The following is a 12,616-nucleotide window of genomic DNA, read 5'->3' as shown; positions in this document are numbered from 1 at the left end:
TCTACTAAAAAATCAATAAAATATTAATTAAACCCAATAGGATTGTTTTGCATCCAATAAAGATTATTTATATCTTAGTTGGGATCAATTACAAGTTACTGTTTTATTTCTACAGAGAAAAAAGAAATCAGTTTTAAACTTCTGAATTATTTGTTTTAAGTGGAGTCTATGGGAGACGGGCTTTCCGTAATTCGGAGCTTTCTGGATAATGGGTTTCTGGATAAAGGGTCCGATACCTGTGTGTGTGTGTATATATATACATACATACTTACATATATATACAGTGGTGTGAAAAACTATTTGCCCCCTTCCTGATTTCTTATTCTTTTGCATGTTTGTCACACTTAAATGTTTCTGCTCATCAAAAACCGTTAACTATTAGTCAAAGATAACATAATTGAACACAAAATGCAGTTTTTAAATGAAGGTTTACGTTATTAAGGGAGAAAAAAAACTCCAAATCTACATGGCCCTGTGTGAAAAAGTGATTGCCCCCCTTGTTAAAAAATAACTTAACAGTGGTTTATCAATTTCAATTTTCAATTTCAATATCAATTTCTGTAGTCACCCCCAGGCCTGATTACTGCCACACCTGTTTCAATCAAGAAATCACTTAAATAGGAGCTACCTGACACAGAGAAGTAGACCAAAAGCACCTCAAAAGCTAGATATCATGCCAAGATCCAAAGAAATTCAGGAACAAATGAGAACAAAAGTAATTGAGATCTATCAGTCTGGTAAAGGTTATAAAGCCATTTCTAAAGCTTTGGGACTCCAGCGAACCACAGTGAGAGCCATTATCCACAAATGGCAAAAACATGGAACAGTGGTGAACCTTCCCAGGAGTGGCCGGCCGACCAAAATTACCCCAAGAGCGCAGAGACAACTCATCCGAGAGGCCACAAAAGACCCCAGGACAACATCTAAAGAACTGCAGGCCTCACTTGCCTCAATTAAGGTCAGTGTTCACGACTCCACCATAAGAAGGAGACTGGGCAAAAACGGCCTGCATGGCAGATTTCCAAGGCGCAAACCACTTTTAAGCAAAAAGAACATTATGGCTCGTCTCAATTTTGCTAAAAAAACATCTCAATGATTGCCAAAATCAATATCTTGTGGACCGACGAGACAAAAGTTGAACTTTTTGGAAGGTGCGTGTCCCGTTACATCTGGCGTAAAAGTAACACAGCATTTCAGAAAAAGAACATCATACCAACAGTAAAATATGGTGGTGGTAGTGTGATGGTCTGGGGTTGTTTTGCTGCTTCAGGACCTGGAAGGCTTGCTGTGATAGATGGAACCATGAATTCTACTGTCTACCAAAAAATCCTGTAGGAGAATGTCCGGCCATCTGTTTGTCAACTCAAGCTGAAGCGATCTTGGGTGCTGCAGCAGGACAATGACCCAAAACACACTAGCAAATCCACCTCTGAATGGCTGAAGAAAAACAAAATGAAGACTTTGGAGTGGCCTAGTCAGGTCCTGACCTGAATCCTATTGAGATGTTGTGGCATGACCTTAAAAAGGCGGTTCATGCTAGAAAACCCTCAAATAAAGCTGAATTACAACAATTCTGCAAAGATGAGTGGGCCAAAATTCCTCCAGAGCGCTGTAAAAGACTCGTTGCAAGTTATCGCAAACGCTTGATTGCAGTTATTGTTGCTAAGGGTGGCCCAACCAGTTATTAGGTTCAGGGGACAATTACTTTTTCACACAGGGCCATGTAGGTTTGGATTTTTTTTCTCCCTAAATAATAAAAACCCTCATTTAAAAACTGCATTTTGTGTTTACTTGTGTTATCTTTGACTAATAGTTAAATGTGTTTGATGATCAGAAACATTTTGTGTGACAAACATGCAAAAGAATAAGAAATCAGGAAGGGGGCAAATAGTTTTTCACACCACTGTACATCTCTATATTCAAAACTGATGTACTGTATATCTAGGATTCTCATGTGCGTGTTAATAGTGTATAGAGTATATTTTCCAGAGGGAAGCAGGAGAATGTTTGTTCATGCACTCTCTAACAAAGGTTATCAAAAGAAAAAAAAACACTATTGTTCTTTTGTAGGAAAACATAATACAGCACAGCATGTTGCGCTGGCCAATGACATCATGTTGGAGTGTAAGCTTAGAACAACACATTAAAGTACCAGGAAGCACATAGTGAAGCCCAAATAGAAAAAAAGCACATTGTACAGAAAGTACTAGGTTATAAAAAGACAAAATGGCCTTTGAAAACAGAACAGAGATATAATAATCATAAATAATAGGACCAGAGTGAAAACATATAGGACGTATATATGTAGTGACAGTGTAGTAACACTTTATGCAATCCTCCAAAGTGTTAAATTGATTGCCACTCCTTTCAATTCCTCCCCTCTGATTGTGCTCAATAAATTAAGAAACAACTGCAAGTAAGCGCAAAAACAAGAAAAAAGTATATATTGTAGTTGGGATGCGGATATAAAAAAACAGCCTTGTGTATTGGTGTTAAACCAGTGAAAAGGTTTTGATACCCACACGCACAGCAACATCTCAGTATCGTGCCCAATCATAAAAATAGAAAATTCCCAACCGGTCACACAGTGAGTCTAACTACTCCCCAGATCAACTGAGGGTTAAGGCACAAACATAGATCCAAGAGCAGAACTGCTGGTGTCTGCAGGCAAACTCAACTTGATGTATGTCATAAAGGAGACAAAATCATACATAGCGCAGCATTTTGCATGGTGAATGCCAGACTTCTTCAGGAGAAAATATCCTCATTTTCTCCTCCTGAGGTCCCCAAGTGAACATGCTTCTGTTAACTGTTTTGGGGTTCACTCTGTACAGTAGGGTTGTCAACTATACATTTTTCGATCAGACAGCCAGTGTTTAGAAAGGGCTGTCTGGGAGAATCCTGTCTGGATTTCCTAAATTGAAAATCCAGACAGGACGTGAATGACCTGGTGATCAGACAATCAACAATCATGCATTATAACCAAAGGGGGTGAAACAACACTCTGCAAGCGTAGCTCTGTTAGATTTCTCGGAGGGTATTACACTAAACAAAAATAAGTATAACTAGTATAATAAACAAATAAATAAATTAACTAATAGCTAGCCAGATAAGCAAAGAATAAGCGAACTTGGCAGCTAAATAAATAATCTGTCCACCAACTTATATTTGGAAATATAAAAGTAAGGTAAATAACAAGTAATCAAATTTGACTCGGGTGTACAAACCCCGAGTCAGTCGCTCAAGGTTCAAATGTTCATCTCAGGTGATTCAGAAACAGAGAAATCAAAATGCTCACCAAAGTCCCGTAATGGTCCAGCTGCTCAAAGCCCCGAACCCGCAGCTGAAGGGAGATATCTCCAAATCTAGAAATAGGACGTCAAGCACTCCGGACTCAAAAGGATCTGCTAAAACTCGAACTTTATTCCATCATGTTTAAAAACAAAAAATGCCTAGCTTGACGTCCTATTTCTAGATTTGAATCATGCATTATAGCCTAGCCCCCTGATGTCATTCAACCAACATGGAAAAATAGTTAGTACCAGAGTGTCACATGTGTGACTGGTCCGCATAAGTACAATATGGCGCCAACCCTGTCACATACACCTGTATTTGTAGGGGGTGTATGTGATGGGGTTAGCGCGATGATGTCATCACGCCGCGTACTCGGATGTGGGCGTATCTGTATGTGGGTGGACCCTCCTGGAAACGGATAGAGGAGCAGTGTCTCGGTTCCTAAGACCATCGGAAATATGTGTTTAGGCGACCACTGTGAATGGGTCGTTGGACCCCCCAAAGGGGTCCCGACCCACAGGTTGGGAACCAATGCTCTATACCAGAAAGGGTTATCTCTGACATATCACAATAGGTATTGGCAAGTACTGTACTGCTCATTAGGGACTCCTTTCCTGAGATATCAGGGTTGCTAAATACCACAGTATATACATTAGTGCTACAGACAGCCCTTATGTGGGATCAGAAGCCCATATTAATTTGGTGGATGCCTAACTACTGCCTGCCTTCTTTGCAATAGTCACATGCTAGTAGCTGCACAGATCTGTAGGCCAAAATAGAAGGTGAACATTTTAAAACACCTGGGGCCCCTAGGAGTCATTGTGCTGACAGACTGTTATCAAATGATCTGGAATGACCGCTGTAAAATGAGAACCCATAGCAACGTTGCCAAAGCCAATATCCTGCAGCCACTTTTCCACCATTAAGATATGTCAAAATAGGACTGTTCTGGATACATCTTACTAACCAAAAGGTCACAAGATTCTAAGTTATATAATTTCTGCTCTGTTCCAATATCAGTGAACAATCTGCTGAAGAAACAGTGTTACTTTATCTCAAAACTTTGTCCATTTTTAAAAGTTAAATAAAAAACAACTATTAAAAAGAAAAAACACCATTTACTATCTCAAGTTGCAATATTTATTTCCCATAATGTGGCTTCCCCCAGGATTAGATTAGTACCGTGCCTGCTGAGTGTGGAAAACAATATTTTGCCCGTGCCACTATATACAAGCAATGTAACATAGTTTGTTGTTAGGTACATCATGCATAGGGAGCCTTACCACATGGTCAATGGCAGGTATAAAGTTCATGGTTCTCCTGTTCCTCTGCATTCTGCACCATCAGTCTTAAGGTGGCCATACACGGACCGATTTTTTACTTACAAACGACCGATTCCCGAACGATCCGATGCTATCGTTAAGTTATCGTATAGTTGGTGGTGTACGAACGATCGTCGGCCCACTAAACGAGCCGACATTATCGTCCCCAAAATCGATCGGCCAGGTTTAAAAATTTTGGTCGTTTAACGATAAAATCTGCCAGTTGGTGTGAGTGTCAGACATTTGTCTTTCAACGATTGTTCTCTGCGCATGTCACGATTGCCAGCAGCGGAAGTCAACGACATCGATCGTACGTAGATGTACGATCGTAGGTATTTTACGATAATGATGCGACAAAATCTTTCCCGAATTATCGTTGCCCGTGGATGGCATATCGTATGGGAACTCGATCGCCATACGATCGTTTGTCGATATAATCGTTCATCGCACAACGAGCGAAATCGCCTCGTGTATGGCCACCTTTAGTTATATTAATAGTCAAATGGCACTGGTGTTTCGACACACAAATATGCACCCCGATGTCTAATTTCCACCCAGCTTTTTTAATTTGAAGTTTAGTGGTCCTTTAAATTGATAAAGTAACCACAAGAGATTGTTTAATCTGTTATAACGGTGTACAATTAAGGTATTCATTTCCTTATACAACAATAACAATCCTAATAAAATGATGATTCTAGAGAAGAAGCCCATTTTTCTAGGTCAGTTCCCCTAAACTGTTTTATTCCTCACTACAATAAATGGGCAATAACACACAGACAATACAGATATCCCACCAGTTAACAGAAATGTTTAATTAGGACTGGCTGTGCAGTTTACAAAATGAGCTTCTTTATAGTTTTACAATTAGGATTACTTAATAATTTACTATTGGATTATAGGAAATTGAAAGGGACAATATTCAAATAAAGTATATTTATTTCCATAACTCTTCTAGATATGCAGCTTCACACACTAATATAACAGACCAGGGGTTAAATGCTGAAATGGCACAAGTGAAATAAAGCATTAACACATGCAGATACACTAGTGGTCATTTACGTATACAACCACAGTTGCAGTCACATAGATTTCCCAGTTGTCATGGGTGTGTAAACCCCATTCATTAAAGGAGCTCTGTGCACTTCTATACAGTTGTGCTTGCCGTGATCAGTCCTTCCTGACTCCTGTTACGAATTGAGCACAGTTGCGTATATTGAAGCAGGGGACCCCTGGATCTACCGCCAGGTGTAAGCTCCAGGGTTCCCACAGTGGCCTGTGTCAATTGTGCAGTGCAGTTGCTGGGAAAAATGGTGCATGAATCACTTGCACATCCGAATGGTATAATTGACACCAACCTGACCTGAAAAATATTCAGCGCAACTGAACTAATCTTAACGTATTTGCAGTTAATTGTTTCAGGCACAACTCTCCATGGTGAGTGTACAAATGCTGGAATTCTGGAGGAAAATGCTGCATGATGGAACTGCCTAGTGCAGTCCCTTTAAGAGTATAATTGACTTGCATATTTTTACATCCCAGGTGCATGACCTTACATTTATCCACATTGAATCTCATCTGCCACTTAGCCGCCCAGATTGCCAGTTGGTCAAAATCCTGCTGCAAGGATGCCACATCCTGGATGGAATTAATTGGGTTGCATAGTTTTGTGGCATCTGCAAACACTGATACATTGCTTACAATACCCTCCCCCCTAAGTCATTAATAAACAAGTTAAATAAAAGTGGACCCAATACAGAACCCTGTTGGACCCCACTAAGAACCCTACACCAAGAAAAGATTGTACCATTAACAACCACCCTCTGTTCATAATCCTGCAGCCAGTTATCTATCCACATACCAAAAACTTTACTAAGCACTGAGACTTAATTTATAAAGCAGTCATTGTGGGGCGCTGTATCCAACACTTTGGCAAAATCTAAATAGATCATGTCTACTACAACCCCACTGTGCAGCTTCCTACTAACCTCATCATAAGGGCTCTGGCACACGGGGAGATTAGTCGCCCACGACAAATCTCCTGTGTCACGGGCGACTAATCTCCCTGGAATGCCATCCCACCGCCGACAAATCTAAATCGCCAGTGGGATGGCATACGCAACGCCGCGATTTCCCCGAACTTGCCTTGAGAGGAAACTTCCACGATTTTGGGGAAATCGCGGCGCCGCGTATGCCATCCCACCGGTGATTTACATTCTCACTGGTGGGATGGCATTTCTGGGAGATTAGTCGTCCGCGACAAGGGAGATTTGTCACGGGTGACTAGTCTCCCCGTGTGCCAGAGCCCTAACAAGTAACATATGTAGAAGTCCAACACAGCTGCACATATGGGAGTTAACTACACCTCTCATCTCATAGAACAGAAAAGGAACCAACCAACCAACCAGAGAACAATAAGAAATAAGTTCTGTTTTGGTGCTGTAGTATGAACTTTTTTATAACATGAACTATTGGTGGGGGAACCAGTCTCCTATAAACTCTATGGTTTGGTTGATCTTTTGCCTGTCCTATCATGGTGAGAGGGGAAGTTAACCCCTGAAGAGCTGCTGTGTAGACTTCAAGGACATGGAAGTTACAAAAAATAAAATGTAATTTAGGTACCTAACCCAATTACTTCTTATCTCTGCCAACAATGCCTTGAGGAGCAATAGTATTGCAACCACAGATGGTCACATATTTCCTAGTAAATACAAAGAAAGTGGAAATGCCAAAGTCTCTCTTTTTCTCTGTAGTACAGCATTCATTAAGAAAAATCAGCTCATTTAATCAGTTTAGTATAAAAAATATAGGAAGGGTGGAAACAAATAATATAGTTGTTTAAGCTGCACAGAAACATAACTATGTATAATCCAATCTTGAGATGATTATCCAAATACTATCACTAACTGACTGCCACCTACATATCCCAATTAATAGTTCCCAAATACTCTCTTTCTACATCTGATTTGAACACCATATGTTATCTTTAAATTTGCTCTCTTGCTGATATATTTTGACATTTAAGGTCAGGACAGAAATCATTATTAACTCTAAATAGAGAATGAATGAATACAGAGACCTCCTATTCATTAAAATAAATGCGGCTCAGTAAAATAATCTTTCTTATAGAAATAATGTGTGGTTTTAATTCCCTGGTCAAACGGGACTCAATAAGTGATACCAAGTTAAAGGGAAACTATGCCACAAGCATTTTATGGAGGATCTATATTTCTTTAAACATCCCATATGTAAAAATGTGTTTCTTTTAGACAAAGCAGTCTTGTGAAAAAAATTATTTAATAGTATGTGCCATTGGATGATTCAATTCATGTATTTAGTCTGTCCCTCTGGGTCTGACACAAACCAAGGGCACACAGCCATGTAAGGTCCTGCCTGGTGATGGAACATCACAAAATGGTGGCAATAGGTAAATTGTTGGCTAAGATTTTGTTAAGAATATATAGTCCTCTACTGAAATAGCCTTTAAACTAAAAGTTATTCTATTTGTAATAATTTCATTGAGGTAATAAAAGTTTATAGGGATGCAAGAGCACTAAGGGGCACAAGAGGGTGCACTTTAGGGTTTATTTACTAGCATTGGTGCGCCCCTTGGTTGTAGCTCTCTGTCATGGCATAGCTCAGACCTAAATACTGTAACTAAAATGAGAAAAATGTAAAGTTATGTGACTGTTGACATATTGCTTTATCTGAAAACAATAATTGGGACAACCGATGTCAGTGGCCAAGGTCACATGTCTGGACCTTTAGGACACAGGTAAGGTTATTATTGTGTATTATTTAAACAATGGTTGGCACACCAAAACAGGCGGAGCCACAGTGCATTATGGAAAGTGTAATTTATTAGAACATGCTCAAACTTCACTTAACCTTACCTGTTTAGTATCTAAATGACACTCTTGTATAGGTTACACTCAATGCACACTGCCTTTTATTGGAAAACTGACCACTTAATTTAACTTCAAGATAGGATCGACAGAGGTTGTTAAGGCCATCACAATAATTGATACAATTAATTTCATTTGAAAGAATTAAAAAAATAAAAGATAAAAGTATGTGAGAACAATAAAGGCCATTATAAACAATTAATGGAAAAATGGTGAAGAGAGAGAGAGCACTAAATATCATATAACAAAAATGAGCGCCTGTAAGAGAAATGACACACAAGAGGCAATTTAATTAGCAGTAAAATTGATTAAAGTAACATGTGACACCATAGTGGCTATTTAATACTTCTTGCTTCCTAGTATGTAAATAAAAAATCCACTTCATCTCCTGTCCCAGTAATTTGGTAGTCAAATAATAATTTATTCTATACTCATTTTTGAAAAGTATTTTATTACTATTACATTCTGGGAAATGGCAGGAAACATTCAATTCAATGTTTATCATCTACTAATTGATATGTCACCCTTTAAATGTTCTCCTAAGACACAGTTATGTATGTGAATATTCACTTAGTCCATTCAGTCAATACTGTAAAAACTACCAGTATGGCCTATATTTCACAAGAAAGTACAGCTATGGGAAATGTAACCCAGAAAGCTTGGGACCTGGGGTTTTCTGTATAAGGGATCTTTCTGTAATTCAGATCTCCATACCTTAAGTCTACAAATAAATAATGTAAACGTTAATTAAACCAGATAGAATTGTTTTGCTCAAATAAGGAATAATTAAATCTTAGCTGGGATCAAGTACAAAGTACTGTTTTATTATTACAGAGAAAAAGAAAATAATTTTAAAAAATTTAAATTATTTGATTAAAATAGGCTTTATTGGAGATGGCATTCCTGTAATATGAAGCATTCTGGATAATGGGTTTCTGGATAACTGATGCCAGACCTGTATATCTACATAAAACATAGCACTGCTTTTGGACTGCCTATCGGTCCGCCAGTATGTAGGTACATTTTTGCATATTGCCCTTAAGGTGGCCATACATGGGCAGATTTCAGCTGCTGATTTAGGTCCTTCAGACCGATATCTCAGGAGGCTGCTGATATTGGTCGACTCGCCGATCGGGCGGGTTAGAATCTATGTTCAGGGCTGAATCGGCAGAAGGAGGTAGAAATCCTATTGTTTCTACCTCCATATCTGACGATTCAGTCCTGAATGTCAGTGGAGGGTTGGAACGATCTTTGTGCAACCGACGGTGACGGAATGATGGAACAATCTTTTGCACGAAATTCCAGCAAGTCTGCTTCAAGCTTTATGGATCTCCTGCTGTAAATCAGGTACTAACAATTTAGAAATGTATATTTATATTTGACATTACAGGAAACTAAAGTTCATATCGCTGGCAAAGGTCTATATGGAACACCTACCTGCATTCTGGGGGACCCCTGGGCAGGTAGTGTGCCTTCACTAATTCAATAACAAAACTTGTAGTTTGAATTATATTTGCTACGGTGACTGAATCCTTGTGACATTTGCTACAGATTGCCCTACATACTGGTTTTGACAAGTCTCATATTTCAAAAGGCATATGGACATGAATTGTCTTGCAGCTCATACATTACTTTACATTACAACATTACTGATATCAGTTATGTCATGCTTTTTTCCTTTGACTAATGAAGAAGAGTCATGACCCTGTAATGTAATAGGTGATAAAATATTGCCTAATGTATTGCTCTCCATGGGACACATTTAAAATATAAATGTATCCCACCTGTAAGATTTTAACTTGAGAAACATGAGAAAAATTCCATAAGAGCAAACAAAAAAACTGACCATTCACTTCAATGCATTTGGAGTGAGAAAAAACACCCACTGAAATCAATGTACTTTGTGTAAAAGAAAAGTTGTGTGGTAGCCACAAAAAAACACCTACGGTATGTGTTTCGAGAACTTTTCAGAAGTTTTGAACATTTTTCGGTGAAGCGAAACAGATCAGATTTGCTCACTAAACCTAAAATAACAAGTCCAGTGAGAATGTAAATGAAAAGTAGAATGTAAATGTAAATGAAAGCAGATACCAGACACCTTGAGACAAAAGTCTGTGCCGCAAAGGTTTGCGTGACAATACTAAGCCAGGTACTGATAACAAAGTCCACTTGAGTATTTGATCATCAGGAAATTGTGTGAGAGCATTTGGGTGTTCAGCCTTGAGCACTGAGGTTTATGCAAGACATTTGCTGTGATCTAAGTGAAGCAATTGTTGTTACTCTTCAGTCTAGGAAGGCTATAACAAGATTTCCAAACAATCTAATGTCCATAATCAGACCCATATATATATATATATATATATATATATATATATATATATATATATATATATATATATAAAATTCACAATCGGTCCGCACTCCCTCCTCACTCACGTGTCTGGTAGTCTTTATGGGTGCTGCATCTGGTTGTTCCATGTATAAAATACTCCATGAGTTATGCGCACTCCAATTTTCAGTACTTTATTGTAGATAATTACATAATTGTTACATCAACGTTTCGGTCCTGGTCTTGGACCTTGTTCACGATGTTATACCCTCAATCGTGAACAAGGTCCAAGACCAGGACTGAAACGTTGATGTAACAATTATGTAATTATCTACAATAAAGTACTGAAAATTGGAGTGCGCATAACTCATGGAGTATTTTATATATATATATACAGTGGTGTGAAAAACTATTTGCCCCCTTCCTGATTTCTTATTCTTTTGCATGTTTGTCACACTTAAATGTTTCTGCTCATCAAAAACCGTTAACTATTAGTCAAAGATAACATAATTGAACACAAAATGCAGTTTTTAAATGAAGGTTTACGTTATTAAGGGAGAAAAAAAAACTCCAAATCTACATGGCCCTGTGTGAAAAAGTGATTGCCCCCCTTGTTAAAAAATAACTTAACTGTGGTTTATCAATTTCAATTTTCAATTTCAATATCAATTTCTGTAGTCACCCCCAGGCCTGATTACTGCCACACCTGTTTCAATCAAGAAATCACTTAAATAGGAGCTACCTGACACAGAGAAGTAGACCAAAAGCACCTCAAAAGCTAGACATCATGCCAAGATCCAAAGAAATTCAGGAACAAATGAGAACAAAAGTAATTGAGATCTATCAGTCTGGTAAAGGTTATAAAGCCATTTCTAAAGCTTTGGGACTCCAGCGAACCACAGTGAGAGCCATTATCCACAAATGGCAAAAACATGGAACAGTGGTGAACCTTCCCAGGAGTGGCCGGCCGACCAAAATTACCCCAAGAGCGCAGAGACAGCTCATCCGAGAGGCCACAAAAGACCCCAGGACAACATCTAAAGAACTGCAGGCCTCACTTGCCTCAATTAAGGTCAGTGTTCACGACTCCACCATAAAAAAGAGACTGGGCAAAAACGGCCTGCATGGTAGATTTCCAAGGCGCAAACCACTTTTAAGCAAAAAGAACATTATGGCTCATCTCAATTTTGCTAAAAAACATCTCAATGATTGCCAAGACTTTTGGGAAAATACCTTGTGTACCGACGAGACAAAAGTTGAACTTTTTGGAAGGTGCGTGTCCCGTTACATCTGGTGTAAAAGTAACACAGCATTTCAGAAAAAGAACATCATACCAACAGTAAAATATGGTGGTGGTAGTGTGATGGTCTGTGGTTGTTTTGCTGCTTCAGGACCTGGAAGGCTTGCTGTGATAGATGGAACCATGAATTCTACTGTCTACCAAAAAATCCTGAAGGAGAATGTCCGGCCATCTGTTCGTCAACTCAAGCTGAAGCGATCTTGGGTGCTGCAGCAGGACAATGACCCAAAACACACCAGCAAATCCACCTCTGAATGGCTGAAGAAAAACAAAATGAAGACTTTGGAGTGGCCTAGTCAAAGTCCTGACCTGAATCCTATTGAGATGTTGTGGCATGACCTTAAAAAGGCGGTTCATGCTAGAAAACCCTCAAATAAAGCTGAATTACAACAATTCTGCAAAGATGAGTGGGCCAAAATTCCTCCAGAGCGCTGTAAAAGACTCGTTGCAAGTTATCGCAAACGCTTGA

This window comes from Xenopus tropicalis, chromosome 5 (assembly GCF_000004195.4).
Source record: "Xenopus tropicalis strain Nigerian chromosome 5, UCB_Xtro_10.0, whole genome shotgun sequence".
Taxonomy (NCBI): Eukaryota; Metazoa; Chordata; class Amphibia; order Anura; family Pipidae; genus Xenopus; species Xenopus tropicalis.
The sequence above is the reverse complement of the archived record's forward strand: the minus strand, read 5'-3'. Positions refer to the sequence as shown.